The following is a 6,030-nucleotide window of genomic DNA, read 5'->3' as shown; positions in this document are numbered from 1 at the left end:
TTTGTTTTTTCCCCAAATGACTTTAGGAGATTTTGGAGATTGTACTTTGTATGCCATTTTTTTGGTAGAACATCATCATTTTATTAGATATGTTTCTCCCTTTCCTTTGGAATATTTTATTTTGAAAGTATTTCAAACATACTACAAAGATGAAGGAATTTTATGGTAAATACCTGCCTACCCACACTTAGGTTCTACTATTAACATTTTACTCACTGGAGAAGACATTCTTTTCAATAAATAGTGCTGGATACTTGGATATTCACATGCAAAAGAATGAAACTAGGTCTCTATCTTATAGCATTCACAGAAATTAACTTGAAATGGATTTAAATAAATCACTGATTTTATTTTTATGTACATTTTTTTCCTGGGTTACTTGGATCAGCATCTGAAAACACCAAAAATATATGGACTCATCAGTATGTGCTGGAGGTCAACCCTGGGAGGACTGGAAAAGGAAATCTTTGAGCATGTTTTGAAGGGTAAATGAGGCATGACTCTCTCCTGCCTCCAGGATTTGTCTGATTTCCTTCTGCCAGAAGCATTTTCCATGCCACTGTGTCCCCCATGCTGTCTCTGCCTCACCCATTAAGTCTTAGCTAATTTGACCATCAACATGAACAATGGTCCACCTTGTTATTCTCCCCAATATCTTTTTTTTTTCTTAATGAGAAAGAGGTTCAAGTAAATTCTCCTGTTTATTCAGCAGTTCCTTGTGCTATTCTTTCTGATATACCTCTTTGAAGCTCATTATATTTGGACAGTACCAGATATTCCAAATTTATTTGGGTTTTTATACTATCAAAACTCCCATTTGCTTAGATACCTAAATTTCAGTTAGCTGCTATTCCCAAAAAGTGATCAGAAAAAATAATTTACATGGGATGTAAAAGACTTGTCATCTAAATAAATTTTCCTAGGCACCATTCCTTGTGTTAGGAAGGCTATTTGGCAACACATTTACTATCATATGTAACTATAGTAATAGTGGCCAAAAAGATATTTGATTTTGTGAAATGCTCAGGTAATATCCGACTTTCAAATTTCATATACTTTTTCCATGGAGGATATTAATGTAATAGTATTAATTTGAATTCTGTCACTTTCTTTAGGTATCAGGAGCATGAACCTACCAAATAAGCCAATGGATGGAGCCAATAACCCTGGGGTGTCTGAGTTTATGTTCCTAGGACTCTCCAATTCCTGGGAGATCCAGCTTTTTTTTTTTTTTTTTGCTATTCTTGTCTCTTATATGTGTCTAGGATGATGGGAAACCTTCTAGTAGGGTAAGGGTAAACCTTCTAGTAGGAGAAGTCATTGTGACTTCTGACCCTTATACCCCACCATGTATCTTCTGTTAGCCAATCTCTCCATCACTGACCTGACATTTTTCTTCACTGCAGCAGCCGAGATGCTTTGTGATCTTTTCAGGAAGCAGAAAGTCCTCTGCTTTGGGGACTATCTAGCTCAGATCTTCTTTTGCCATGCAGTTAGAGGCAATGAGATGTACTTCTCATTTCCAGGGCCTTTGACAGATATATAGCCATATGAAAACCTCACCATTACCTGACCATCATGAGCCAAGAACATGTATTTTGATTTTTGTGGTTGTCTGGACCATGGTCTCATTCACATATTGGCCCAACCGGCTTTTGTGGTAAGCTCGCCCCTCTGTAGCTCAATGTATTAGATAGCTTTTACTGTAACATACCTTGGCTAATCTACTTTGGCTGTACAGATACTTATAAACTGGTGTTCATTGTTCCTTCTATAGTGGGTTCATTTCCTTGGCTGCTTTCTTCTTGCTTACCCTTTCTTGTATCTTTGTCCTAGCCACACTTCAGGAACACTCTACAGGAAGTTCATTCAAAGCTCCTTTTTCTCTGTCAGCTCATATTATTGTGGTGATTTTAGTCTCTGGTCCACTGATTTTTTTCCATATGTGGTCCTCTCCTTCAACACACCTGGACAAGTTTATAGCCAGATCTGATGCAGTTTTAACTCCTTTTCTAAATCCAGTCATATATACATCTACACATTCAGGAACAGAGAGATGAAGATGGCAAAGTAGCGAGTGTTCGGTCAACTTTGGATTTTAGAAAAAAAAGATTACTAAATGGCTTTATTGAAACACAACATTTCCAAGTGACTATCGATTAATTTTCTCTTCCTAAAAGCCAATCCTCTATTGGCTTTGGTCAGAAAGATGGTCAGAAAGGACCATCTTTCTGAGGTCTTATTTTGATCTTTTGTTTGGAACATATTCCTCTTTTCACTTCTCTTGTCTCTCTCTGTTGGTTTCTATACATTAAATAAAACATTCCTCTTCCAGTCTTGAAGGAGGGGCCTCATGCAGGAGAGAGAACTTATTGTTCATTCCCACCCCATCTCTCACTATTGTCTCTCAAACCTTTGTGATCATCCAAGCAGTCCACTATACACACACACACATAGATATAGATATAGACATATATTTAAGATTTGGCATGCAGGGTATTTTATAGGGATCACTAATGTGGCAGAGAAAGAGAAGACGTAGATTAAGCGGAGTGAGAAGTCAAATTATACTGTAGACATGAGAAAGTCTTGTCTAGTCTGTTAGGGCTACACTGCAGAATGCTAAGATGGGTGCACACACCCTTCCATCCCCACAGCAATCAGTCTTTGGATGAGGACATGCTTTGAAAACAATCCTTCGGGAGCTGATGGCTGGAGCAACATGTCTTTCTTCTTCTTCTTCTTCTTCTTTTTTTTTTTTAAAGATTTTATTTATTTATTTGACATACAGAGACCACAAGTAGGCAGAGAGGCAGAGAGAGGAGGAAGCAGGCTCCCTGCTGAGCAGAGAGCCCAATGCGGGACTCGATCCCGGGACCCCGAGATCATGACCTGAGCCAAAGGCAGCGGCTTAACCCACTGAGCCACCCAGGCGCCCATCTTTCTTCTTTTTAAAAAAGAATTATTTATTTATTTGAGAGAGAGAGAGAAAGAGAGCAAGAGTAGGTTGGCTTGTGTGCATGTGATGGGGGAGGAATAAAGGGGGAGAAATACTCAAGCTGACTCCCTGCCCAGCCTGGACCCCAGCTCAGACTCTGAGATCATGACCTGAGTGGAAACCAAGAGTTCAGTGACTCAACTGAGCTGCCCAGGTGCCGCCCCCCCACCCTTTTCTTAAGCAGGCTCCATGCCTGTTGTGGAACTCCAAGGCAAGGTTTGGACTCACAGCCCTGAGATCAAGACCTGAGGTGAGATGGAGGTGGGCGCTTAACCAGTGAGTTACAGAACAAGTCCTTCTTCTAAGGGACATCTGAACAGTTCACATCTGTGTTCGCTGCATCAGCATGAAGGTGAAAGAAGTCTTATCCTCATTAACAGATGAGAAAACTGAGCCTATTATATATGTGTTTAAAGATTTTATCTATTCATCTGAGAGCAAGAGCAAGAGCGAGAGACAATGAGCAGGAAGAAGGACAGAGGGAGAAGGAGCAGCAGGGCCCCCACCGAGGCCCATCCCAGGACCTGGGGATCAGGGCCCGAGCGGAGGGCTGCTGATTAACGGATTGAGACACCCAGGCACCTTGAGCCTATTCTATTTCAATAGCTGCCAGTAGTGAGGGTGTGCCAAGGCTTTCTGGGTCTCAGAAGTGAGGATCTCAAACAGCACTTAGATTCAGGCTGATTGGAAGCCAGACACCCACGCAGTAGCTGTTGAAGTATGCAAGTATACACCACCAAAATAAAAAATGGTAATTTTATGAGATGATGGAAGTGTTCACTAAGCCTATTGTGATAATTATTTTGCAATGATTATATATAAGTGTATCAAATTATCACATACTACACCTTAAGCTTCTACAATATTTTATGTCAGTTATATGTTATAAAGCTGGAACAAAATGAAATAAAACAAAAACAAAACAAAAGAAATGCATATACATACGGTTTTATGAGAGCACAAGCATAAGGTTGTGAACCGCTAGTGCTAGACGATCTGAGCGGCAGTCACAAAAATCAGCGCTCCGGATGAATGTGTAAGCGCGTGTCTGGGAGATACCAGTGAGCTGCAGCGAGGCAGAGGGAGAGCAAAGAAACGATGCGCAGCTGCAACACTCCCTGAGAGCCGGAGAGCAAGCGATCTGGTTGATCATCAGGCCCCTACACGTGCGCCAAACCTGAAGCCCGCCCCTCAGGCAGAAGCTTCAGAACAAGCAGAGGGGACTTTTTCACAGAAACGCTGGGCTACCTCAGCCTGCGCTGTGCCTTGGGGGAGGTAGCCCTAGAACTGTCTCTCTGATCGTTACAGTCCTGTGGGATCCAGGAACACTAGCACCCCTGGTCACCAGAGCCCCCACATCAAGGGCATCCCCAGGCGGTGGCCACAAAGACAAGCACACAAGACGCAAGGAAAACCTCTCCACGAGAGAATGGCGCTCGGGCTGGGCAGAGGGAAACGCCAAGATGGCGCCCGCCCATCTCTGTCGCTGGAGAGGGGCCCCACGAGCCTCCAGATGTGTGTTAAATCAGATGCCTGTCCCTCACGCCAATGCTCCAAGACAATAAAGAAACAAGAGTGCCTCTTACATGGGAAGTCTGGTTTTCCCTCCCTCCGCTGCCTCCACACTAGGCCCTGAGGCAGGTGAGTCCAAGAGCATGAGCCCCTTAAGAGCTGTTTTTCAGGTCATTCTAACCTTGTGGGCCTTGTGGGGGTCAGCCTTGTTGTTTTTCAAAACCAGATGTTTTGGGGGCTTGGCAGGTGCCGATCTTAAAAGTGGGGGTGATGGATGTGGGGTTCAAACCCTTCACCATTCAGGGAAGATCTGAGTTTTGACTTCCTGCCCAGTTGTGGTGCTGGGGTTGGGGTTTATGGTTACCTTGTGTCCCAGCCTCTCCTACCCACTGAGATATGGGCCTTCTCCTGTAGGCATAGCAGTCAGTTTTCAGGCCTTTTTTGTTTGTTTGTTTTTCTTCTTCAGAAGCTGTTCCATGGGTGATGTAGATAAGTGTATTTGTGGGGGTGTGTTCAGGCACAATCATCACCATCTTGAACTAGAATGGGGGGGGAGACCATCTTCCTACTATCTGTCATAACTGCATGTTCACAGACCTTCCTCACTCATTCTGTGATCTCTTTTGTTCTCACTGAATAATGGGTGACAATCCCCCCCCCCCAAAAAAAAGAGAGGAACTTTTATATTAATGGTTTTTTATTAATGGTTTAGAAATCAAAGATCTAGGCCTTACTTTTCAGTTCCTACACAACCATGTCAGTAATATATGTCACATAATAGGTAATGATGTAAATTTGTTTCTCAGGATAACCATATTACTATTTTCAGGCTGTCCTGCCCTATAATTGATGTATTTGTTAACATCATGCTTTATTATTGTTGGGGTCTGTGATCAAAAGAACCAGACTGATACAAAGCCAAGGTCAAGCAAGGCTTTATTTCGTGCCAAGCATCAAGAATCAAACTGACCGGTCAAAGCTGTCTCTTATGAAAAGGTGATGATGATGACCTCGGCAAGGCCACTCCCAACGTGGCAACTCTGTGGACGAGGCTGATCCACAGACAGGGCCTCCCCCCTGGACGGGGCTGCTCCAGCGAGGCCACTCCCTGAGGCCGCGGCTCGGGGCGGCGGCAGGGCCGCTGGCGGCTCTGATGGCTATGACAGCTCTGACAAGAGCTCTGTCAGCTCTGACAGCTCTTACAGCTCTTAAAAGAGCTCTGACGGCTCTCCTACTCCTCCAAGGGCTCTTCTACTCCTCCGAGGGCTCTTCTACTCCTCCAACGGCTCTCCTACTCCTCCCCAGCCTCAGCCTTGCAGACTAACCTTTATAGGGGTGGTTGAGCCCTGTCTACACACAGGTGGCCAATGGGATTTAAGCTCACCTCAGTGGATATATGCACGCCCCACTGATTGGATGTCTTCACCTGGCCTGACAGCCCTCCTATCTATATAAACTAATTAATAACAAAATCAAAGAAACACATCAACAATAATACAATAATAGTAGGGGACTTTAAC

General features: G+C 43.7%; 1 pseudogene; it reads left to right on the top strand.

Moving 5' to 3' along the window:
• The first annotated feature begins 1,126 nt into the window (after window positions 1-1,126).
• Window positions 1,127-2,074, top strand: LOC131999339 (olfactory receptor 4F6-like; annotated as a pseudogene).
• The last annotated feature ends 3,956 nt before the right edge of the window (window positions 2,075-6,030 follow it).

Source organism: Mustela nigripes, chromosome 13 (genome assembly GCF_022355385.1).
Source record: "Mustela nigripes isolate SB6536 chromosome 13, MUSNIG.SB6536, whole genome shotgun sequence".
Taxonomy (NCBI): Eukaryota; Metazoa; Chordata; class Mammalia; order Carnivora; family Mustelidae; genus Mustela; species Mustela nigripes.
Note: the sequence above shows the minus strand (reverse complement) of the source record. Positions and strands in the feature narration are given on the sequence as shown.